Source organism: Helicoverpa armigera, chromosome 22, assembly GCF_030705265.1.
Source record: "Helicoverpa armigera isolate CAAS_96S chromosome 22, ASM3070526v1, whole genome shotgun sequence".
Lineage (NCBI taxonomy): Eukaryota > Metazoa > Arthropoda > Insecta > Lepidoptera > Noctuidae > Helicoverpa > Helicoverpa armigera.
This window is the reverse complement of record NC_087141.1, coordinates 8,253,305-8,280,174: the sequence shown is the minus strand read 5'-3', so window position 1 is coordinate 8,280,174 and position 26,870 is coordinate 8,253,305. Positions and strand designations below refer to the sequence as shown.

At 35.8% G+C, this 26,870-nt stretch overlaps 1 protein-coding gene across 4 annotated transcripts in view; it reads left to right on the top strand.

The window, feature by feature from the left end:
* Window positions 1-26,870, top strand: part of LOC110382306 (uncoordinated protein 58) — a 367,231-nt gene that overhangs the window by 295,822 nt on the left and 44,539 nt on the right. For 2 of the 4 annotated variants that reach the window (XM_049842936.2, XM_049842935.2), the window contains exon 4: window positions 6,563-6,585. The exons of the other annotated variants lie outside the window; for them this stretch is intronic. The gene's annotated coding sequence lies outside the window, so the exon portion shown is untranslated. The remainder of the gene's footprint in view (window positions 1-6,562; window positions 6,586-26,870) is intronic. 4 annotated transcript variants of the gene reach the window in all.

Here is a 26,870-nt window from a genome sequence, read left to right as displayed (position 1 = left end):
CACTGTAGATTTTTAGTCGGCCAACATTTTTTTGGGCTCATAAATCAGTATGAAGATGAATATTAGTAAGCACATAACAACTATCAGGTATTGAAACTTGAAGTTGAACTTGATTGAATTCAAAATTTCCTTAAAAAAAAACAACAATAAGAATGACTGTTTAGTCTACAGTTTTCGGGTAATTTGAGTGTGTGAGTGTAAGGGCCATTTGAAATATTATTTATCATTTATTTATAGCCGTAGTAACCATCTTTGAAGGCTGTATAAAATACGTATTTCACACAACAAACAATCAATTAATCCATTTCAACACTTAAAACAAAAAAAGAACTTTTGTTAAAAGCAATGAAAAAGAGAACATAATTTTTAAAGTGACTCCCCATTTTTAAAGCAATCCTCACTTCAGAATATTTATTGTGAATCTATAAATGGCAGCCATTTTGGATATATCCCAATTTATTTATCTGTTGTAAACAAAAACGAGGTTGTATATAAAAGTCTTCCGGGCTATTTGGCCGTCGGATAAAATCGTTTGTTTATGGTATTTTAATAAAATGATTAATTATGTGAACAAGTGAGCTGGTGAATTTATTTGTTGAACAATGGATGTGAAATTCCTTTTCATAATTGTTGGAATGATATCGTACATATTATTGCTTAAATATTGTTTGTAAAGACTTTAAAATGGTTGTATAAGAATTACCAGGTTTTTAACTAAAAAGAAAAAGATCCAGATATTTTCATCCATTTAAGCGTCCACTACGTGCCACAGACAATTATTCAGACACACTAAGCGGTCAAACTTACACTCTGTGTACGTCGGGGGGTCAAAAGCGTCAGTTTTCCCCTAATTTTGTTTGTTGCATAGATCTTAGTAAAATACGACTTTACGATTTGTTTTTTTTATTAACATACCGACCCAGGAATCGAACCTTAACTTCTTTCTACAACACCCCTAACGACCATACAAAACAGCAACAATACTTAAATAAACATACGCATACCTACCATTTCTCAAGATACGTCACTTATTCCCAAATTCGCGAACCCCTCGGAATTGACTTAAACAAATTGAAATACTTAAGTGACAGACAAACACAATCTCCTACTGTCTATCCAAGGAGAACAAAATGACTAGCGGAGATGTCATTACGCAAAATCTCCTAAGAAAGTAGCACGCCAAAATGAGGGTGTTCGGGGGACGAGGAACGTTACTAGCTCCGAAAATAGGTACACGCCTTCTTTGGACACGTCCATTATTTTCAAAATAAAATCACCAATCAATTAAGATCAATTTTTGATAGGTTTTGATTTGACAAGGAACCCGAACGTCTCGTTAGTTCTAGTAACTGATCCCGCCTACCGTACGTTGCTTACCTACAAGAAGGCGCCTGACCTACCTTCCTTGTGGCATCTCCGCTGTCTTTCCTTTTTCTTTGGTCCTTATTCTTAATAGCATGAAGCTCACATAAAACGTTTAAATCGTCGTTCGGAAAATTTTAAAGACGTTTAAAAAGTTCAAAATGAAAGCCCGTTGAAAATCTCTTAAGTACGTTTGTAGGAGATTTTTTTCGTGTTTTTTTATGCGGAACTGGGTTTGGAATGAGAAGAAAATTATATGTTTTGTTACTAATGGTAACTTTGGTTGATAATAAGTTATATTGTTGAAGAGTGGGTATGGTACAGGTTTACTAAGATTAGTTTTTATTAGCAATTGCCTAAATGTGTGACGGTTGGTTGGATGCACGCATTTTTATAGAACTTTTTTTTTAATGTTAGAAAGTCCAGCAATTTGAGTAATGAATAATTGGTAAACCTTTGACGTAACTACTTACAATAATTTTATATTTATCGGCACGAATCTTGAGCTCTGACCTACATCTGCGCAGAAGTGATTTATTAGCAAAGAACCAATCCCGAGTAACGGCTATGACGCGATGACTGCGGGCTAATCACCGCTTTAGCCCGGCCGCGCTCCTCACTTCATACCACAAAAGGAACCCAATAAATTACTTCTCCGCAGATGAAGGTCAGAGCTCAAGATTCGTGCCGATAACTATAAAGCTTTTAAAGAACCTAAAATCTAAATTAAAATGAAAGCTCAGAATTTTTCTCGAAACCATTTGAAAATGGAAAGTTCAGACCATTCAATAAAACACATTGATAGATTACAAAGTACCGACTTATCTTCGCGAAGGAAATTACGTTCTGCCGTTGCCCTTTCACGAATATATTAATTTAAAATATCATTACACTGGTATTGACAACGCGATTATTATCGAAAGATTATTTTTTTGATTTAGTGTTTGAATTACTTTTTTAGTCCTTTGAACCGTAGTGCTTTCAATTTTCGAATTGTATTTTTATCTCCAATTTGAAAAGAGAAGGTTTAATAAATAAATAAAAATCTTTTTGGACAATTGTCGTCAAAGGTCACACATAATAAACGTCGATATAAAAGACGTCCACTGCTGGATAAAGGCCTCACCTAAGGTTCGCCAATTTGCTCGATCTTCAACAACCCACATCCACTGCTTCCCGGCAACCTTGGCCAGATAGTTCGTCCATCTAGTGGGATCTGCCCACGCTGCGTATTTTAGGTGATACTAACACTGTTATTTATACTTAATTTCAATGAAGGAGTGCTTGTCATTGCATGTCTTTGGCAGTCGTTACGGGTACTCAGAAGCAAGTAAGTCTACAAATAGTTTTACCAAGAGGTATTGGGTTGCCCGGGTAACTGGCTTGAGGAGGTCACATAGACAGTTGCTCCTTGTAACACACGAATATACAGCCACATTAGGTTAGACTGGGATGTCGGCTCTCAGTCTAACCTAATGACGCTGTATACCAACATAGTTGGGAAGATGGTGAATGATTAAGTGCATCTCACAAAATTGCAATTACAAATACTATGTCCAGAAATCAAAAGTATTAAGGTACTTAAGATTTTTTTTCTCAATAGGTACATAAACTATGTATTTCAATACACGAGTAAAACAGTACGAAAGATATAAATTTCCGATTGAGAAATATATAAGGAAGGAAAATGTCATAAATAAGCCTTCGCATGTGGAAATTAATAAGGAATCAATTTCCTTCGCGTAACACGTGTTGGGATTATCAAAGTGTATTCAAGCTTATAGAGTGTTTTAATATTATACTTGAAGAGAACATTATACAAGAATATTGATTACAAAGATTAGACTTTGTGTCTCTTGTACCTTTTTTGGGAGTCGTCAGAATCTAAGAAGTTTTGACTATCAATCTTAACGACGGATGGCCAGCTAAGTGGGTTAAGGAGGTCAGATAGTTCATCGATCAATATAAAGTATTGATACTCAGATGCATTTATTAAGATTGGACCCTGAATCTGCATATTCAGGTTTGACCAGAAAAGATGTGACCGATCAGCGATAATATTTCAAAGGTAATCGTCATTCTAATCTTAAGATTAATAAGTTATAGTCTGATACCGATGAAATACCTGATCGTTTTAATGTGTATATCAAAAAAGATCGAAGTAATCAGTCAGATGAATGCAATACCATTCATCACCATTCATACCAACTGATTTATGAGCCCAATCAAACTATCGACCGACTAAAAGTTCGTAGTGTGCGGTTCTTTATACATTAATGGATGTTACCTCACCACAAAACTTAAATTAAATTCTAATTACGACGAAGAAAACAATTTTCTCTCTCTGATGTTCTAATGAAATGAAAATTTTAAGTGCTCATTTATGTAAAGACTGCCAATGCCTAGAAATTTTCGTAGGTATTATTTAATCCCTTAAAATTGTTGGGTAACTAAAATAGATACTTAGGTACTTAATAATTTGGGAAAGTACCCAAATGTTTGTTGTTGAAAAGTGTCAGTTAGGGTAACGTAGATTAATGAGGTAGGCTGGTAGGTGTTACGTAATATCGCACCTGTTTATTTCCAAACAGTTAGGTAAAGAGAGACATGTAAGTAGGATAAACCTACCTATATGTAGGTCTAGAGTTTTGCCAGTTATTTTGGGGCTGGTTTCTAGTTTGAATGGATGCAGCTGTGTATTGTACCTGACTGCCTCAATCCAGTATTTTGGGCAATACGATACCCCATGATGAGACTGGTTGTCAGACTTTCTGGGTTTTACTCGCAGTATTTTTTAAATCGAACCTGTATTAACTGAGGTTAGGGTAAAAAACTCTTCAGCTTTATGGTAACGTCTATTAATCACCAGTCAACAATTATGAGCCAATGAGCTAAATATCATCTCATCATCATCATCATCCTTCTGCCTTTACACCAATTGTATTTAGGGGCAACGCACCATGTTTTCTCCTTCCAGTTTCTTCTAACTGCCATGATCTCACAAGTAACTTACCCCCGCACGATGACAGATTCTCATAGAAATTCTGCACTAAGGAACGGCTTAAGTAACCATTTAATTTAAGTCTAAATCTAGACCTCCAAATCTAACTTCAACTCCCAAAAACAAAAGGACCAAAAACGCTACCCAGTACCAAACAAAACTCCAGCGTGATGGTAACAATTTGAGCCTGTAACATTTATTTTTGGTATAATTTAAAAATTCTTAGTTCCGCCGGACGGACGGACGAGCGTGTTGACAAGCCGTCTCGTCCCGGATTTCGTGTTCCGGAAAATCTGGGGATAGGAGCCTGTGTAATTTATAGGATTGTGGCGGGTTGAAATAAAGTGCGTATTGAAATGTTAACTTCACTATCGCATTGACATTAAACGCCTGTGTAATATGTAGTGAAAAAATAAAATAAAATAAAATAATTATTTTTGGTTCAAAGTATTATGTGTGTTCGACTTAAACTATAACTGTGTTAGATTTTCTTTACATACAGTGTCGCCCATTTTTTGTTCAGTTTTTGTTTTGTGTGTAGTATCTAGAAAAATATGTAATTCATATGAAATCTTGATTGTTCGCCGGAACCACTGTGGTTTACTTTCTAAGAATTACGTTCTTCTAAAAAACTTATAAAAATATATGTATGTATATTAAAATCGCTAAAAATCGTAACTTGGGCCACAAAGCAACGGCTGCATATTTTTTACAAAAGTCTTTTTCCTCAGATTAATTTTCGCAAATTGTTTTTCATTTCTCTTATAGTTCCCTTTACAAGATATTATTGTCCGAATGGCACAGTGACTTTATTTTTTGCTGAAAAAGCTGAACCTACCCATAGGACCAGTTTCGTCTTTCGTAAAAAGCGTATTCAAAGATTTTTAACAGAACTACTTTTACAAAAATAAAGTTTCTTGTGTCTTAAAGTAATCAAATGATTTATTTATTTATTTATTTATTTAATGCTTCTGCACATTTCGTACAAGGCGGACTTAACGCATATGATTTGAAATGTCAAGATCTCTAACTCGTAACTTGAGGGAACGAAGGAACCAGAACAAAAGCGATATTTTCCAATGGTTTCAGTACCTTATATTTCTCAGTTCAGAACAGAAATTGTGTTGGGAAAGCATAATCTGTAGGTAAAAGGATCAACACTCCAATTTGCTTCTTCCCCAATTTAAAAATCAATAAGGCCAAAGTTCACAATTTTCAATTACCAATAAACAGTTCCCTAAAATTACCTTTTCCAAATTCTAAAAACGAAACATGCAACAGCTTATTACCTACCCACAATCAAAGCCGAATTCAAATAGCATTTCGTAATGCCTTCCGAAACATCTGTAGCTGAGGCAACGGACTGCAAAAATGATTCCCTATTCGATTATTTTCATTCCCTCGTTTCCATAGCGTGTTTGTTACAATAACAATTTGCTACGATCCATCTGTTTTATTCTGTAAATGGTTTCAGGAGGTTTTCTCAGAAAATTTTCGAATAACGCACTGGTGAAATGGAGTGACGTCTATCCTCGTTGTCCCTTTTTTGTGAATGGTCTTTGTCGACCCTGACTGTTTTTGGGTTAACTATGTGTTTCTTGTGAGGAGTGTTTATTTAGTGAACTGTGGTGTTTTGTTAAGGTGAAGGTTAACATGTAAATTAGAAGTTATTTTCACTCTCTTGTCTATTATGACATTTAATATTGTGAAAGTAAGGACTACTAGCTTTCGCCCACGGTTTCACCCGCGTCCCGTAGCCGGATGGTGACAAAAACTATCCTAAAGCCTTCTCCCGGGTCTAAGTTAACTCCCCTCCAATTTTCAGCCAAATCGGTCAAGCCGTTTTCATGTTGTCGTGACAACGGAAAGCGGGTTTCATTTTTATATATATTATAGATAGATAAGAGAGGTTACTGAAACCAATCATGGACTGTGTGAATGTCATTTCATATTGTGAAAGGAAAGCCAATCAAGGACTTGTAATTAAAAGTGATAGAGAACAAAGCCACGGCCTAATTTCAAAACTATTAATATCGATTCTAAAACTACTTTCATTTGAACTTCTAAATTCTATTTAACATATCAAAATAGGACCAATTTGGCCACCAAAGGAACAAATTAAAAACACAACCAACGAAAAGACCGTTTCGACACGCACACAACTATCTTGAACTAATATTTGATCTATATTTGTTTCAGATCGACAGAGGACCTTTTGAGGGGTAAGCCAAACTTTTGTCCCTTTTGTCTGGGTCCCAAAAATAACAGTATTGATTTCGGTATCCTTATCAAACAGCCTTGCTAACAGTCAAGGACGCTTGGTGATTTTTTTGACCGACTCAAAGGGGTTTTGGTTTAGATCAACTTTTTGGTTTGGGATAAAGGAACCCTTTTTTGAAGTTGAATTTGGATTTGTTTGATTTGATTTTTGAGTGAAAATTTTTTTGAAAGGCTAATATTTTAATTTAATATTTTGAGTGTTTAGTTTATACTCGAAAATTTTAAGTTTTTGGATAAGAACACTCTTCAGTTCTAACCTTAAGTGGTTTTCAGTACATCTTAAATGTATTAAAGAGTTTAGATCCCAAGTCCTCATAGTGTCTTAAGATTTTTTATTAAACATTTTATACTTAGTAACAAATAATTTAAAAGCTTAGATAATTTATCACAATTCACGCACCAAGCTGCAAAATGCTAAACTTTGCCTCCTAAAGTTACGAAATACTGCCATACATAATGACAGGCCGAAATATTGAAAATACCGCTGAAAAAAAGTTGCGAACTCGCGAGTGCAGAAGTCGAGATCTTTGCTCACTTTGCCAAGAGTTTGTCACTGATTTGAATAACAAGGGAAACCTTTTTTCTCTCCCCTCCACACCCTGCTTAAGTTTGTATTATGAGGTACATAGCTTTATGTTTGGCCTTGGCTGATGCGAACGCAGTTTTTTTCCTTGAAAATGTTTTTTTCCGGGTTTAAAGGTATGTTCGTAATGATGGTAGAATTTTCGCAAATTAAATTGCGCCTTGGAGATGACTTATTTGAACGAACTAGCAATATAAAAGTAGGCTCTCATAGAAGATATTTCTGTATACGTTAAATGCGCTACATTAAGTTTGAGTTCCAACATTTAACTATACGATGACCAAATCATACGTACGTAAATTGCCGCCCATTGGTCAAATCTGCAATTTGACAACTGAAAATGGTTCGGTCATAGTTATAGTTGAATGATGCAACTCACTATAGTTTCAACTAAACATTATATACGTATTTTTGATCACGATAAAGCAATGTTATTATTAGAGCGTTTTACCTTATAGAAAAACACAGTATTCCCCACTGAAAATATAAAAAAAAAAAATACAAACAAAACATTATCTTAAGTCCACACTCGAAATTAATTCTAACAACTGTAATCCAATCGGGCACAGTCCACAGGTTTCGACCGCACTCACACACACAACGACAGACCCACACACGTATACACAGTATACAATATCTACATGACATAGGGATGTGAAAATTTGTTAGCTCTCGACAGGGAGAATAAAATGACTAGCGGAGGTGCCATAACGGAAAATCGACTAAGAAAGTTTTGACGACCTCGATGGCGCAATGGTCACTGGCGGACAGCCAAACCTGAGGTCCCGGGTTCGATTCCCTATTCGGTCGACATTTGTGTGATCATGCTTGTTGGCCGTGGTCTGGGTGTTACAATATGTATTTATAAATATGTATATATGTAGCTATATGTAGTTTATCAGTTGTGTGAGCACCCATAACACAAGTTAATAACTTAGCATGGGGCTAACCGACCGTGAGTGAAAAGGTGTCCCGACATTATTTATTAAAGTAGCGCGCCAAAATGCGAGTGTGCTGGAACGTTAGTGTCTTCGCCCTTATACGCCTTCTTTGGTCCCGACCATTTTTTGTAATGCCAAGAATCGTAGACGGGTATATCAAAGAACCCGAATGCTTATTTAGTTCACTAGTAACTGATCATTTTGGTCATGCCTTCTGTACGAATTTGACCTATAAGAAGGCGTCTGACCTACCTGCATTATGGCATCTCCGCTCAACTTTCTTTACTCCGTGCTTTTGACAACAATGTTTGCCAGAGAGGTTTGCACAATTCCGTGGTTTCGTTCCAGCATCCTTTTGATCTCAATCTTCAACGTTTAATAAGGGATTTAACTCAAAATTGTATGTTGAGTGTGATACGAAATATGGATGTTTAATTTTTGAGTAATTGAGTGTGTCCTTGTAATTTTTTCGATGTATAAGATTTTTCAAAATAATTCTCTTTGTATGTTGAGTAAATTAATATTTTATGTAGCCATTAAATATTTGTCTTCAGCAGTAACTTTGATTGCTTTCAAAATAATAGAAAACTGGGACAGAGTTTGTTTTCAGAATCTAGGCCAGTTGTATAAATGTCAATATTTGAAAACGAAACAATAATAAAACAAACGATTACAATCCACTTTACAAGCAATAAACTTTCAAAGAGCAAGTTAAACACCAAACATAATATGACGGAACTCTAAAATTCTAGACTCTCATATATTTCCTTCATAAATTCTGTCTAAAATAGTTTCAGAACCTCGGTTACTCTCTCACTAAGAGTACAAGCATACTGCAAACTAAACAGTCGGCCGACAGTTGCTCCAATAGTTTACAAAAAAATATTAAAGATCAAAAAATCTTCTTATCAAAAGTCATCAAATGACCCCTCCCGCTGTGGGTTAGCAGCGGTGAGGAAGTGTCAGCCTCTTACTGACTAAAACCGTCGTGGTCCGTCGTAGGTCTTTTATATACAAGTTCCACGGTAACTCTTTCGAACAATCCCGCAGCCCATTAAAAAAGATCTTGATTCCAATCAAAGTCTGATATCGGCTAAATACCTGATTTTTGTAATGCGTACTACCATTCATCTTCATACTGCTTTATGAGCCCAAACAAACTATCGGCCGACTTAAAGTTTGCGCTGTGCGAGTACTCTAAAACTTCACTCATACAAGCACAAAGTGTTATTATTTACATAGATATTAATGGTGTAGTTAATTTATTTAACACATCCGTGTACGCGAGAATTAGTCTCGCCAGAGAGCCGCTGGCTATTTTCACATTCTATAGAGTTAAGAATGTATAGAGTTGCATAGGAAATGCAGCAGAATATTGTGAAGAATTTTGTGGGAATTTATATGAATATGTTAAATATTGAGGGTAAATAATAATGGACATTTAGAAATAATCTGAGGTATTTCCCATTTCATTTCATTCATATCCTATTGTAATTCACAATCTATTTATTGTACAGACATCAACCTACCTCAGTCTGTCTTTCTTCAATAGATTTCATCTTTAATCGAAAATTTTACAGATTCCGGCAGGTTGACCTTATACCTTTTGTACCATTACCAGTTTAATCTGGATTACAAAGCTTTTGAAACTAAATAATTCATCATAATACTCCAATACCAAAACATCGTTAAAAACTCAAGCTACAAGTACCTATTATTATATACCAGCAGCGATACACATATTTATGTATCGCTGCTGGTACATATATTTAATGAAAAGAATGTGAATGAATGCTGGAGTGGAATGGCGACGTGTATAAGGAAAGCGGCAAGAAGCATTCTAGGAGAATCAAAAGGGAATGGAGTGATAGAGAAGGAAACTTGGTGGTGGGTGGAAGAAGTGCAGAGTGTATTAAAGGAAAAGAAGATGAAATTCAAGGAATGGCAGCGGACGGAAGACAATGATGATAGTGAAAAAGCACGAAAAAAGGCTGAATATGATGAATGTAAGAAGAAAGCAAAGAAGATTGTGGCTGTTTCAAGGGCAAAAGCGAGAGGATGTATGACTCCCTAGATAGCCCAGCTGGTCAAAATGACTTTTACCGATTGGTTAAATCTAGGGAGAAAATGACAAGAGATGTATGCCAGATAAGGTGTGTAAAGAATGGAGACGGAACGGTCCTTTCGAATGATGTGGAGATTAAAGGTAGGTGGAAGGAATATTTTGAAAGACTGATGAATGAAGAAAATGAGTGGAGCGGTGTGCTCCATCATAAAGCGGTGAACGAGGGCCTTGTAAGAAATGTATGTGAGGATGAGGTCAGATTAGCAGTGAATGGAATGAAAAATGGAAAAGCGATAGGGCCAGATGGAATACCAGTGGAAGTGTGGAAATTATTAAAGATGGATGGATGGAAATGGCTGGCTTTATTCTTCAATAAGTTGTTGCAAGAGGAAACTATACCAGACGAGTGGTGCAATAGTTTCCTGGTGCCCATTTTTAAGAACAAGGGTGATGTGTTGAATTGCAACAACTATAGAGGAATAAAGCTAATGTCACATAGTATGAAAGTGTGGGAGAAAGTTATTGAAAGGAGGCTGAAAGAAGAGAGTGATATCGCACGAAATCAATTCGGTTTTATGCCTGGTCGGAGTACAACGGACGCTATATTCTGTATTCGCCAATTGTGAAAACTTGCATATGGTGTTCGTTGACCTCGAGAAGGCATATGACCGGGTGCCTCGTGAGGTTTTGTGGTGGGCCCTTGAGGAGAAAGGTATACCAGGGAAGTATGTGCAGTTGATCCGAGCGATGTACGGCAGATGCCGTACAGAAGTCCGGTCCGCAGCGGGCACTACCACCAGCTTCAGTGTAGGTGTTGGCTTACATCAGGGGTCGGCCCTCAGCCCGTATCTCTTCCTGCTTGTAATGGACGCGCTTACGGCAGATATACGGGAGGAGGCACCCTGGTGTATGCTTTTCGCCGATGACATTGTTCTGGTGGGGGAGAGTGGGCCAGAGGTCCAGAGTAGACTGGAGGCATGGCGGCTGAGACTGGAGACAGTGGGTTTAAAGGTGAGCAGGAGTAAAACCGAATACCTTCATTGTGATTTTGGCGGTATTTCGGGACCCATGACCATAACCCTAGCCGGCATGCCCCTACCAGTTTGCTCCGACTTCCGGTACCTTGGTTCACTCGTCCAAAGTGACGGTGAGGTGAACAAGGACGTTACGCATCGGATCAATACTGGATGGATGAAGTGGCGACAGGTAACTAGTGCTATTTGTGACCCGCGGATGCCCCTCAAACTGAAGGGCAAAATTTACAAATCCGTCATTAGACCTGTCGTCCTGTATGGATCGGAGTGTTGGGCATTGAAAAAGAGGGACGAGAAGAGAGTGCATGTAACAGAAATGAGAATGCTGAGATGGATGTGTGGTGTTACAAGAATGGATAAAGTGAGGAATGATTACATTAGAGGAAGTCTGAAAGTAGCGCCAGTTACAGAAAAGATGAGAAGTAGAAGATTGTCGTGGTATGGACATGTAATGAGGAGGGATGATACGCATGCAACAAAGTGTGTGCTAAGTATGAATGTAGATGGATGGAGAGGAAGAGGAAGACCTAAGAAAAGATGGATGGATTGCCTGAAAGATGATATGAATAGGAAGGGAGTGAGTGTCAGTATGACGAGTGACAGGGGAAAATGGAAGAAAATGACATATTGCGCCGACCCCAAGTAATATTTGGGAACAGGGCAGGAGAAAGAAGCGATACATATATTTCAACAACAAAATAAATCCCCATTTCCAACCCTTTTTAAAAAATATCACAAATTGTCCTGTCTATCATCCATTAGATCTATGTCCGGCTATCAGGGTAGCAATTTGCCGGCGGCGGCCGCGGCCCGCCCTTTGGCAACTAAATTGCGACTTAGACTTGCAGATTAAACGCAGATTACATTTGTTGCCTATATATAAGCTGGACGTTTAGAATTTTTGAGGCCACAGCCTTTTTGAGTGAGGCGTTTTATTTTTAATGCCTTTTTGTTACAATTTTGTGTGGTGTTAAATACCTTGGTATCTTTTTACACTAACCGTCTTCTCAGCCGCGTTCTGTGGGAACTACTGCCCGTACCAGAATAAAATATGCCATTATAACGGGCCTGCTGGAAGAGATTTCTTATGAAATAAGCTGTGCCTTCGTACATTCTTTTATATTTTTCTTCTGGTTGGTGTTCTCTATGTAACTGTGTACCTACAAGCGTGTTAAATAAATATTTGCCTATGTTTCTCGGGAGGAGCTTTCCAACACTGAAAGAATTTTTCAAATCAGTTCGGTAGTTTTAGAGCCTTTAGGGTACAAACACATAATACGATCCTCTCTATTATATTATAGAATAGGTCATAAACCTACAATAAATTCTGGTTAAAGATTGCAAGTAATTGTTTGTACCTATTGCTAAAATTATACTTTGACCTTTGATTTTGGTGGATGAGGAATTATCAAAATGTCATCGTACCGTGGGTGTGACGGGAGTATAAGACTTTTATTGACAGAGATAAACCTACGTTTCTTTTGGAGCCTTTTGTATACCAGGACCGATGCTACTCTTCCTAACAATCCTACAACTTAGCTAGAAAGCTAGCAAAAGGGAATGAGAACATCATCCATCATTATCATATGTCAAGCCAATTGACGTTCACTGCTGAACGTAGGCCTCTACCAACGAACGCCAACCATCCCGGTCCTGGGTAGCCCAAGCCGTTTTGAACATTATAAAACAATGTCGTATTAAATAATGAGAACATGCTCAGGTATAGTGTCATGTGGCAGTACTCTTAAAATACATAAATATAAATTAAAACATCATAGATCTTTCTATCAAGCAAGGCAAGTACCAATGCAACTTTTCTAAGTTAGTATGTACTTTCTAAGTAATCTTAGACACCAATGGCTGATAAAAAGGTGAAGGAAAACATCTTGAGGAAACCTGGACTATATAGTCTGAAATCACCAACCCGCATTGAGCAAGCGTGGTGATTAATGCTCAATCCTTCTCCGTGTGAGAGGAGGCCTGTGCCCAGCAGTGGGACGATAAAAAGGCTGTAACAGTAACAGTAACAGATCTTTCTAGAAGAGTTACCCACGAAAATATCTAGAGAGAAAAACCAATTTATTGATTGAAGTAACTGAAGGTCATTATATGTAGGCGTTTTTGTCCTTTCGCTTTTAATATCCCGGTCTTAATATCCGAGCCCCGGGATCCGGGTTTTTATGAAAGACTTCTAATCGAGTATTTATATATCGTTATACCCTTTGTTTGGTCAATGGGTAGGCTGTACTTGGGGACGTGTTCTTTTTATTGGACAAATTAATGAATCTACGTTTTTCTGCGCAGAATTGAATAGAATTGCGGAATTCAATTCTTTGCAATGTTCTCAAAGATAGCTGCAATTAGTGAAGATCGAATTCACAACCTCTCGATTGTCAAAGGTTATCTATCTATCATCATCAGCCTTTCACTGTCCCACGTGCCTTCTGCGGAATCTTCTCATACAGAGAAGGAATGAGCATTTATTTTGCCTGTCCTTTCTTAGACCTGTACTTTGAAGCATATACCTACTTATGTAGTAAAATTCATGGTATCTCCCAAGTTTCAAAATGGGCAAAGAATTGATACTAAAAATGTACTCTATTTATAAAAACAGGTCCAAAAGAATCATCCATTCTACCAACTTCCACAATCACAGTTGAATCGGTTTTATTAAAAACATTGCATTTATTTATAATCAAAACAACGTGCGCTTGACAACAAGTTGTAAAATAACATCAGTTGCGGTGACAGTAGGTGAAACTGACCGCAATGTGATTTTAAATATAAAGCTTTGTTAAAAAAATACTATTAAACTCTCGTAGACTGTATAGTTGACCTACAGATAGATCAAGATATAAGTATACAGAATTACGTAATTAATTAACATAGCCTACCAATCCGTTGATTTGCGATTATATTGAATTTTGACTCCAAATTAATTATCAATCTCTTGCAAAACAGTGGATAAATAGATTATAGAATATGTAAAGAAGGACGCACACAACCAACACAACCTCTTCCCCCACCATTTTCAACTATATACAAAACTTTTCTCATATCAAACAATTCACGAAACCAAAACTAGAACAATATAGATAAGTAAATAACCTACAATATGAAACAAAAAGTACTACCAACTCTCAAGAACGATTGAAGAACCTACTTCAAACCCAACACTGTGTTATTGTGTGTCACAGATGTTCACGACATTATCGCGGTTATGAGCTAAATGTACTGAGCCGAGACACTGTGTCGCGTAATTGGAAAACTTGAAAAGGTGCGAGCGGGTAGCAATTGAATTTTCCCTTTCAACGAGTATTTGTTGTTAGTGTAAATGTTTCGACAAAGGTCTTTTTGACTTGGTTTCGTGATTTCGTGAAAGGCTTGTTATTGATATTATTTGGGTGGGTGATTTTTTGGTTTGTTTGGTAAACAAAAGTGTTGTTCATTTAATTTAAACAGGCAGAACCATTGCTGGTTTTTCGTGAAGGAATTAAGAGCAACAATATAATTTGTGCGGAACAATAGTTCGAATATAAAAGTATCATAAAATAATTGGACTACAACTTAATTATAGAGGTTATAGGTAGATTACATGATAATTAATTATGTTCAATCAAATACCCATTAAGTACTTTTTTCCTTTACCCATATGTGATCTAATACAAAACGGTTGTTAAATCACATAGTTTGTAAAATCATATAGGTTTTTAATAAAATACATTGGTTGGTCAAAAATCCTTTTTTTTTGCTCATTGTTTTAATAACTCATCACCTACAAAATCACAACCCTGATATTTTAATATATGTCGGTTTTGAAGCCTGAAAGTTCCCTCCAAACTTCATTAAAAATTACTAAACCGATTTTGAACTTGAGTAATTGTTCTTAAAAACCAAAACATAAAGCTTCTTTCTCCAAACAGAATAGATTACCATACAAACAAAAACTTCGTCATACAAAAGAGACTGCAATCATACTTTATAAAACACAGGCTAAGTAAGAATTTCGTAGTCTCGGAGACTGCACCGACTTCGAATAATTTATTTTTATACCAAGTCTGGTTGAACTTCGAAGTTTATTCGAGTCTACCATGGAGAACAAAATGACTAGCGGAGGTGACATAACGGAAAATCTCCTAAGAAAGTAGCGCGCCGAAATGCGGGTGTGCGGGGGACGAGGAACGTTACTGTTTTCTCTCTTATACGCCTTCTTTGGACCCATTAATTTTATGTAATACCAAAAAATCTATGACAGAGGTCTCAAAGAACCCGAACGCCTCGTTGCTTCACTCGTATAATCATCGGCATGAATCTTGAGCGCTGACCTACACCTGCGCAGAAGTGATTTATTAGCAAAGAACCAATCCCGAGTGACGGCTATGACGCGATGCGCTGCGGGCCAATCACCGCTTTACCCTGCCCCTGCGCCTCACTTCATACCACAAAAGGGACCCAATAAATCACTTCTGCGCAGGTGAAGGTCAGCGCTCAAGATTCGTGCCGATGATTTTAACTGATCTTTTTAATTTGACCTAGAACGAGGTGCCTGACCTGCCTGCATTATGGCATCTCCGTTCATCTTTCCTTACTCCGTAATTCGAGTCAACCATTCACTCGAAAACTTTTGGTCAAACGAGGTATGGTAAATAAAAAAAAAATACGATCTCTTGACTCCAACTACTCGGTTATTCTTTGACTTGGAAACTGAGAAAATAAAAATATGCAAAACTTTAAGATTTAATGCAAAACTTGGGGACTGGTTGACAATATTTTTTTTAGTTTGAATATTTTGTTTTTTATTGGTAGGGAATTTGTTCTTTATCGATAGTGGTCCTTCTAAGTCCACTAAGTTCTTGCCAAGTACCCATTTATATCGAATGGCTAAATGGCTTAAATCACAAAGATACAGATAACAATATACCAGTAGATAAAGATAAGAAGAAATAAGTAATAAAATTAATTCACTACCTACTTATTTTTGAAAAATAGGAGGTAGCGGGAACTTCAGTCTAACCAAGGGGTATCGGGTTGCCCGGGTAACTGGGTTGAGGAGGTCAGATAGGCAGTCGCTTCTTGTAAAGCACTGGTACTCAGCTGAATCCGGTTAGACTGGAAGCCGACCCTAACATAGTTGGGAAAAAGCTCGGAGGATGAGTATCGGGACCTTCAACTTACATTACACATACCTATGTAACGTGGTTTCCAACCAGCATTTTTTCCTCCCCTCGTTAATCAAAGTACCACTTAAATCGCTAGAACACATCGACGAAAAACCGACAGCCACTTCCCCAAACACTATTGATTTCAAAAAAGTATCGATAAATCAACTCGATTAAAAACAGGAATCGAATGGAATGAAGAAATCCCTGATAAGATTGATGTCCAGATTTCCGAACGGTTCATTATCGTGACCGGGGAGAGACGTAAGTGATGGCTCTTCCATTTTCGAAATCTTCCGGGTATCTTGATTGTTCAGTAATATTGGCGATTTGGGTTATTTCGATTCCTATCCTTTTCTTATAATCGATTGAATGAGGCCAGTGTTTTAGAACGATGTTCAAATGTTTGCTGTTAGCTAGCAGATTCTATGAAGCTTTGAGAGTGTTGCATAATTTTGAGGATCTTACGGTAAGAAAGAATTGCTTGGCTAGTATTATATAATGTTAGGGATCCTTATGTAAGCAAAATGGACAGATGACCTAATTTTAGACATTTCAGATCAAGTAAAAGATGCAAATCTATAAAAGAGCTGCCATATGCCAAATTTTAAAAAATGATTTCGGATATTTCTGTCGCAAAAAACAAAAATGACTCTATTGTTTTATTTTTCCGAAATGTTTATACCTTCAAACTTGGATACTTTATGGAATAAAATACTGTCTATCGAAACCCCTTTTTGTAATTGTAAACCACGGCCACAATTGGGCGAGGACTTGTATACACCAAAAGCGAAACAGAACCATGGAACACGAGAGTTCTCATTTGTTTTTCTCAACATACTCGTAAATCAACTATCGGACCGCAGTTTTCTGTTATTTTACAGTCGGCCATATTGAATTTATGAACGCTACACGTAAAAAAGTGGTGACTTTACTTTTTTGGTAAATAAAGACTGAATAAAAACATTGTTGTTACAATTTTACCCCAATACTAAGACTGCCCGCTCACGTCCGATTATAATCATCGGTGGCCGATTTTTTGTGAGAGAAAATTAGAATACCTACACTTAGCAACATTGCAACGCACACGTCTTACTAAAAGTCGGTCAGAAGATTGTAGTCAGAGCGTCCTATAAAAAATCGACCTGATTATCTGTCCTACAAAAAGTCGGACACAGTTTGTATGTACTTTCTAAGTATATCTTCGGATGGTACGTTAAACTGTAGGTCCCGGCTGTCATTGAACATCCTTGACAGTCATTACGGGTAGTCAGAAGCCAGTAAGTCTGACACCAGTCTAATCAAGGGGTATCGGGTTGCCCTGGTAACTGGGTTGAGGAGGTCAGATAGGGCAGTCGCTCCTTGTAAAACACTGGTACTCTGCTGCATCCCGTTAGACTGAAACCGACCCCCAACACAGTTGGGAAAAAGGCTCGGAGGATGATGACTATCGGTGACCGATTTTTTGTGGGAGAAAATTAGAACACACTTAGCCAACATTGCAATGCACACGTCTTACTAAAAGTCGGTCAGAAAATTGCAGTCAGAGCGTCCTATTAAAAATAGGCCCGATTATCTGTCCTAGGAAGTGGTGGGTGGGCGTTTTGGGGACTGTCTTTTGTTTTTGACGTTCTAAAAGTGCTGATTTATCAAGCTAATTTGAATAAACGTTTTTGAGTTTGAGTTTACAAAAAGTCGGACATAGACAGCTTAAGTTTGCAAGGTCTTCCAGCCGCTGGCTCTCCACCTATAATATTTTTAGTACCTATTTTTTTTCTTTGTTATTACACTTGTTGACAATCAACCGTAGCGTATATTGATTTTAAATATTCATAGTTTACCTGTAAAATGGTTCAAAGCCGCGTGCGTAATGGGTAGAGTGATAGGCGAAAATTGAATTTTAATGTTTTTTTTTTTTGACAAATTGATTTCATTCGTTATGGTTTTTAGAGTGCGTTTTTGATTTCGTAAATATTTTATTGACCAGTGTAAATTAAATTGTCGAATATTTTGATTAATAAAACCGTTTTTATTTCGGAAGCCGAATAAAACAAGGAAACATATTTCTTATTTCAAAAAAAAAAAAATAAAGCTCATTATATTTGTAATTTCGTTTTCATTTTCCTAATTTACTGCAAATTAAACTAATTTCCACCAAAAATGAAATGTCAAAAAATTAAATAAAATTCTCGCTGTCACAGCTTGACATAATTAAATTATATAATTTTATCAGCCTTCCTAAATAAAACGGGAAACCCACTTTGTACTGTAAGTAACCTAATTTTCAAAACATAATTAACAAATAAATAGCTCATTAATAATCCCAAGGAAATCTATTAAATAAATTTCTGAGACAATTTGTTTGAGAAAACAGATTTTGGTTAAAATACGCATTAATTTAACTGTTTAACATTGTTTGTTGGGCCGCTGAAAACGGTTCGTAATATAATTCCTTTTGAAAATTTTGGTATTGCGACAAGAAGCTTAGAGGTATTAATGGAGACTAGGCTGTGTAGAAATATTTGAGGACAGTTTAGTGTCAATATAAAAATATATTTTTTAAGAAAATAGACCAATCATTTTTGAAATAATATGATAGTTAGAAAGATAAAGCATTTATTCAGGACTTAATATCTTCTCATCCCTTGCCTAGATAAACTCACGAATAACTTGACTCACATTAGAAAGATTTTTTAAATTGCTTCAGTAATTTATAGATTCTACACCAGAAACTCAAGAACTGTATAATATAAGTATTATTTAGTATAGTAAAGATTGACATCATTAAGGTCACCTAATTATCCCAATTAGTAAGCATCCTTTCATATGTCATAAACAGGTCCTAATTAATTAGTAAACATAAGAGCAAATGGCATTGATTGAAAAAATATACACGGATCCAGAAACTGAAATTCAGAACCAAAATGCTTTATCCTCTAAAATAGGACACAAGCAAATCCAGCATAATACTCCCAAAAAGCGGTATGAAATAAAAACCATTTTATTTGAACATCGTAATATAAAGTCGATTGCATTTTCCGCTTCCCGATCGAAATTTTATCGTTCATAATAGATCTTTCATTTCGGTCCATTTTAACTACGAATGAAAGTCGTAAAAACAGGGAAGAGCATGGAGAACCAAATGAGTATAGCAGAGATGTCATAACGCAAAATCTCCTAAGAAAGTCATCATCAGCCTAGCCTTTTCCCAACTATGTTGGGTTCGGCTTCCAGTCTAGGTGAGAATCAGTGTTTTACAAGGAGCGACTACCTAACTGATATCCTCAACCCAGCAGTTACCTGGTCAACCCAATACAGGGGTATAGAAAAGACTAGTGTCAGACTTACTGGCTTCTGACTACCCTTAACGACTGCCAAGGATGTTTAATGACAGCCTATAGAACGCTACAGTCTCCGCCCTTATAAGCTTTCTCTAGAATCCACCCATTTTGTTGTAATACCAAAATCGTTGACAGATGTCCCAAAGTAATAACTTAGTTCACTCGTAACTGACGTTTTAGGCATATCAATCGTACGTGTTCGACCTAGAAGAAAGCGTCTGACCTACCTGCCTTTTAGCATCTCTGTTCTTTCCTTACTCCATGAAGAGGAGTTACTTCTTTAATCCGGAAAATGCTTGCCATACAAGATATATGTGTTTTACTGGAAATTTTCAAAGCGTTTTTCCTTTTAAACGATGATTTGGATATGAAATACGGGCTTTAGAGATTTATATTTCCGCGCGGATGAAGTTATCGGTCGGTAGGGTTTGAAAAGTTGCTTTGAAGGTTTAATTATGTGGTTTTACAATGATTTCTATAGGAGTTTTAGTATTGACGTTAGTCTAAGTACGGTTTAGATTTTTTTTTGTATTGGTATTTTAAGATGGATGGATGATTTTGTAATTAGCAATGGAAATTATTGGTTTATAAAAAATAAAATATCTTTGTTGTGGGGCTACATTGAACCTTAAATACTACCATATGTGTATATTATTATTTAAAGCGGTCCAATCGTATTGATTAACATAATAATGAAAAACACTTTCGTGATAAACTATTTTTAATATACTTTAAATAATCATACAAATCGGAATCGGGAACCTCCTCTTTTTTTTTAGGTAATTGAAAAATAAGTAAAACTAACTTCGAATAAATTACTGAATCTGGCTACAAAAGAATACAACTACAATAAATACTATACATACCTACTGCAAAAAATTATGTGATAAATACTGGAGAATTTGTCTCCCCGGGATACACGTGTAAAAGGCTATATAGAAAATAAATAACATATAAAGTAAAAAAGACTGACGTGCCAATTTACTCGCAAATAAAAACCAAACAAATCGATTGAAACAAAAAAAGAACAAAATCAATTAACATGTCTAAAACACGCAAAATAAAATAAAACTCGTGAACGAAACATGTTTAATCTAGAATGTTCTAACAATTTCCAATATGGCCGCTGTGATTTTATTACGGAGGAAGGAAAAACAGTGGAGATGCCATAAGGAAGTTAGGTCAGACGCCTTCTTGTAGGTCAATGTGCGGTAGGCGTGATCAGTTACAAGAACTGACGAGGCGTTCGTGTTTTTACTTTATTGCATACATTTTTTTAACACACTGAAAAAAAGAGACATTATGTACAACGGTGAGCTTAACCTAGTGCTGGGTTCTCTTACAGCTAACCTTAGAGTGAAAGAGTGATTTGATGGGGTAGGGCTTTGATAGGCGTGTTCCTTGTCAAAGCAAAACCAATCTGTCAAAAATTGTTTTTAATTCATTTGTGATTATATTTTGGAAATAATGGGCAGGTTTCACAGAAAAAGTGTAAGCTCCACCCTTACACTTTTTCTGTGAACGTAACGTTTCCCCAAACACCCGCTTTTTTGCGCGCTACTTTCTTAGGTGATTTTGCGTGATGTCATCTCCGCTAGTCATTTTATTCTCCATGGATTTTACCATTTGGCTTTTACTAGAACCAATTGTTCGCAAATAAAAATCCGGATTTGCATATGTAATAATAAAGGTTGGATCGTCCGGTTGTGAATACGTATATCTGCTTTATCAAGGTTTTAACCGTATTATTTATTTGGTCGTGGTGACCTAGTGGTATAAAGACCAACCTCTCGAGTATGAGGACGCGGGTTCGATTGCAGGTCAGGCAAGTACTAATGCAACTTTTCTAAGTTTGTATGTACTTTCTAAGGATATCTTAGACTGAATGACTGAGTTTCGGATGGCACGTTAAACTGTAGGTCCCGGCTGTCATTGAACATCCTTGGCAGTCGTTACGGGTAGTCATAAGCCAGTAAGTTTGACACCAGTCTAAGGGCTGAGGAGGTCAGATAGGCATACGCTGCATCCGGTAGAATTAGTAGAATGGAAGCCGACCCCAACATGGTTGGAAAAAAGGCTCGGAGGATGACTGTTGTCAAAATAATAACATTCAGAAATTCTATTATCTTAACTAACGAGCTTCGAGTAAGAGATCCTTACATTTCATTCATCCATATTAAATGTGCCTTCAGTAACAACCATTCATTCATACACTCATTCATTTTCGATGTTATTTCATATCGAATTTATTCCCTCGAGTTTAGTAGTTGTTACATTTTCCTTTCATATCGGATTAGGAAAAATATTGAATTGATACTTTTCACATACATATTTAAAGAATATCTAGTAATATATTTTTTTATATGTATGTTTGAAAAAGAAGCGAGATTTTTAGCTAAATGCTTTATATAATAATGCCAGATGTTCGTAGACTTTCCACTCATATCCTGGGTGAACCACTTCTCATACCTGGATAAAAGGTAACCTATCCCTTTTCTCAGGTTCTAAGCAATTTGAGAACAAAATTTCATTAACAATTTTTTTGTAATTTTTGGGTAAAAGCTAGTAGGGTACAATACCAGGCTTTTCTTTCACAATTTTTTTTATTGTAATCTAATAGTGAACGAACAAAGAAATAAATCCTAGGTTCCTCAATTGAGTCCAGACAATTACAAATGATTAATGAATCACTCAGACCTACATCCTATTCAAGGCTATCCAGACATAGTACTCTGTGTCTGGTCTATTCACAGTTTTAATAGATACATTAATTATAGGCCACAATAGTTAATTGCTTTTGTTGATGGTAATGATTTGTTTCTATTCATATTGTCCTGATTTCGATCTTGTTGTTAAAGTTTAGGTTAATGATGACTATGACTTAGTAGTACCTACGTCCCGGTAGTATTGTCAATTGCCTTCGGTATTTATTTAATGCACCCGTAAGAAAAATTGTATTTCATGATATCTGACACTGAAATATTTTTTTTCAAATTGGATATGTATACGTTCAAAACAAAAGAAATACCGTTACTCTACCTAGTTGCTTTTTTACAGAATTTTAAATAAGCTGTTTTTTGAAAATGAATAATTTGTTCAAATCATTGATTTCCATTTGATTTGAAAATATCGGAATATCATGTCTACTTAACACTGTAATTTTAATACCGCCATTTTTGAAATTATACTGCCAAAAAATATCAGTTCCTTTCCCCCAACAAAGCCAACGCAAAATATGTCACTAGCTCAACATAATAGCAGCATTAAACACATAAATTGTGGACATTCTTCCATGGAAATTTAATCCCTTAAATTAAATCTTTAATCTCCCTTAAGCATACCTTTCACAACCCTTGTCAGAGTAGATGTCGGGAAACTCAAGCATTGCATACTTGCAGACGGTTGCTTAATTTTATTAATTGAAATCAACATATTAGGGGATTTTGTGTAAAGCTTATTTTGCGGTTTGAAAATTCAAATTGTTAAAATTATTTTTATCAGGTAATTATTCTTTTAAAAGGTCGTCTGACTTGTCCCAAACTATCTTGGGATCGGCTTCCAATCTTTGCCATGTGTAGCTGAGTAACAGTGGTTTACATGAAGTGACTACTCATCTGGCCTCCTCAACTTAGTCACCCGGGCAATCCGAATTTCCTTAGTAATACACAGACATATTTTTATAGACCTTCTTTTTATGTATTTCAAATAACAGTCAAAATGCTTTTAAAGAAAATGTGAACTTTTCCATGCTAAAATTGTTGCAAAAGGTACCTATTAAAGCCAAAACTAGGCTACTGAGAAACAAACTAAATTAATTTATCAGCGAGACCTAGCAAGCAAGCACATAATTTTGCATAGTGTACTGTACATTTCCCGAAAAATCAACCAAAAACCTCAATATTATCATAATAAGGTCGAATCCAAGATGGCGTCCCGATGTTCAAATATTCGAGCACAGTACTTATGTCATTGACAAGCTAATCGAATCCCCTTCCTATATTGACACGTCAAATTGACAGTTGTTGAGATGTTTTCTATATTGTATATATGTATATTTAGGCCGTATTTGTATACTTGAGAACCTCGTAGTTAAGTAGCTATGGATATCGGTAGATTGGGAAGGTTAAGCGAGGTCAGTGGATGAATGGGTAACCATTTTTGGTTTGATGATTATCATAATAATTCACTTTTGTTTGTCAGAATTCGTATTTTGTTTATAAGATTTCTATTCTGACATTCTATATCTATAGGGACCACATAATGTAATGAGAAGCCCTATCGATTCATTACCGCCTGCATAGTATTAAAAAGATTTTTTACGGTGTCCCGATATCATTTTACATTTGTTTCGAAAGAATGGGACTGACTAGAAGAAGGTCTGTAGTTGTTAGTACATGTCTTTCTCAGATTTTTTTTTGTCAGACTCTATACATGGATACTTTTGGATACTAACCACATACTTCCTACATACAGTACAACGATTGAGTTAGTAACCAATGAAAATTCAATTTAATGGGTATTTTCTCCATGGATGTAATGTAACTTATCAGCAAAATAACCTCATGATGATGAATCAATTTTTCAGAAAAAAAATTTCATAATGAATTAACAAATCAAATATAATTTTTATTAAGTAAATTATTCCTTTTCATTAAAGTTCAAATTGGCCATTAATCTGTAAAGAGAACCGTGTAAGTATATAATTTGATTTCGTAGGAGCTCCAAATTATTTCTACGAAATTTTGTGCCACCTATGCCATTGAGAATATATTTTTTGACAAACACGTTAAAAGCTTATGAATTCTAAGAAAGTATTTCTCTGAATATTAAATTAACTTCCTTAGTGACATATATAATGAGTCTCTTTTACATATTTTTTGACTTCAATGATATCATTGATCTCTCTTTAGGGTCGTAGGCTTCTTATAATTTCATTACTATTTACTTTTGCTAGAAGCTTTTAAAATTTTTGATAACTACTCTATATTTTACTGTATATTCGGTACCTACATAGTACATTGAGTAGGTACAGCAAATTAAACTAACATGAGAAGTAGAAACTAATATAATATAATGTCGGGACACCTTTTCACACACGGTCGGTTAGCCCCATGCTAAGTTATTTATTCAGTGTGTTATGGGTGCTAACACAACTGATAAATTACATATAGCTACAGATAAACATATTTATAGATACATATTAAACTGCTAGTTTTTACCAACAAAATCAGAATTATACGAGCGTGAAGGTGAACAGAACGGTTCCTTGGGGTGCGAGTGAAACCGCGAGGAATCACTAGTCAATCCACAATGAAAGCGCCTTTATATTATTATCAGAAGTCAATTTCCTGAATTGTAATTTTGTGTAGGTTGACAGAATATTCCACTCCAATACATTTTAATTTTCTTTGACAAAATCTGGCTACGCAAGTGTGTAGGTAGGAGTATTTTTGGAAATTCTTTATTCATAAGATGAATACTTAAGTGTTTTTACATCTGCGTATGGATAATTTAACCAGAATAACCTTTTTATTCCTCTAACAACCACGGTTCATGAGATACAGCTTATATACTCCTTGGTGATAAACGGACGTGCAGATGGACATCGAAATCTTAATATTAGTGCTATTATATAGCTTTACACTTTGGGCACGGAACCTTCATAAAAAAGAAATGATTTCCAAAACATTGAGGTTGCCGGTCCACGTCAGCTTTTTTGTAGGACGATAAACGGGAATTTTTTTTTGGAGATAAATACCTCTAGACTAGAACTCACTGATAGCAATAGTTCAACGCATACGTATTACAAAAAGTCGGTAGAAATATCCTAGTCAGGATCACCTAAAAAAATCGGTCAGTTTATCTGTCTTACCAAAACTCAGCTGAAGAGAGAAGAGAAGAAAATCAAATCAAGCTTCAAAACAGAAAAATAAAATAAAAAAAGATAGTTATCATCCTTTCAACAGATTTCAAAACTGCAAACTCTCCAGGTAAAAATATCCGGACGGAGGATCTAAATCTCTCCGATAGAAAGCAATAATTTACCGACGCCGGCGAAAAGCAGTTTGTTAGAACAAAAATAATGTAACTACCATCAATAATAAGTTGCCGGTTTGGAAAACTGTTTTCTTTGAGCAAAACCCATTTACGTACTGATAATAATTTTAGATTGCTTTTCGCACCTTTTTGCTGTCGTTTTTTGTGTTTTTGTGGTTTAAGTTTATGGTTTTTTTAATAATATTGATAAAGCGGTAGGTACTGTTTAACTATAGTAAATTATGTAATGGCATAATAGGTATATGTAGCTATCGGGTGTAGATATTTAATTTAATGTTTTACTTTTTTCAGCTAATAAATTGATTAGTATTGAATCATGTTTTGAAATTTAATAAAATCATGTAAAATTCATCGTAAAGAAATGAATGAACTATCTTATCTATCTTAATTGGATGTTTCGTAAAATTATAATTTTATTATAATTGTAATGTTGTACCATTCTTTAAAAGTTACACGTACGACCGATTCTTACTCTGTTTTTTTTTCAACAAAGCGGACTCTTAACCACTAGATACCAAAAAAACACATAATCACACATGAAAATATTCATATAAGGTACTAAACCTACAACCAAACAAAAAAGAATATAAATCGAAAACAAAGCTCCTCAAGGAATCAGAATAGCGAACTAGCAGGAAACTTTTTAACATAACAAAAGAAAAAAATAAACTTACTTTCCCTTACTAAAACACTTGTACTACAGAATATTTATTTTATCTAGATATTGGACGTTCTACCTGTACCTACCTACAATTTATACTGACAAAATATAGGTATCTAATCAGCCTTTGTTTGTTGTATCTAAAAAGGAAATATAGAATTTAAAGGTACAGTACCTTTTTTTATCTTTGATGATGATGTCCTCCTAGCCGATTATCGACTACAGCGGCTGTTCTCATGCAAGGACATATTATAGTGCACAAGCATTTGCGCAGACACAGGTGCACTCACTATTCCTTCACTCTCATAGCCTGATGTGATGGCAATCCGACACGACCGGAGAGAGATTAACATGCTCTCCGATGCACCGCTGTATCAATCACCAAC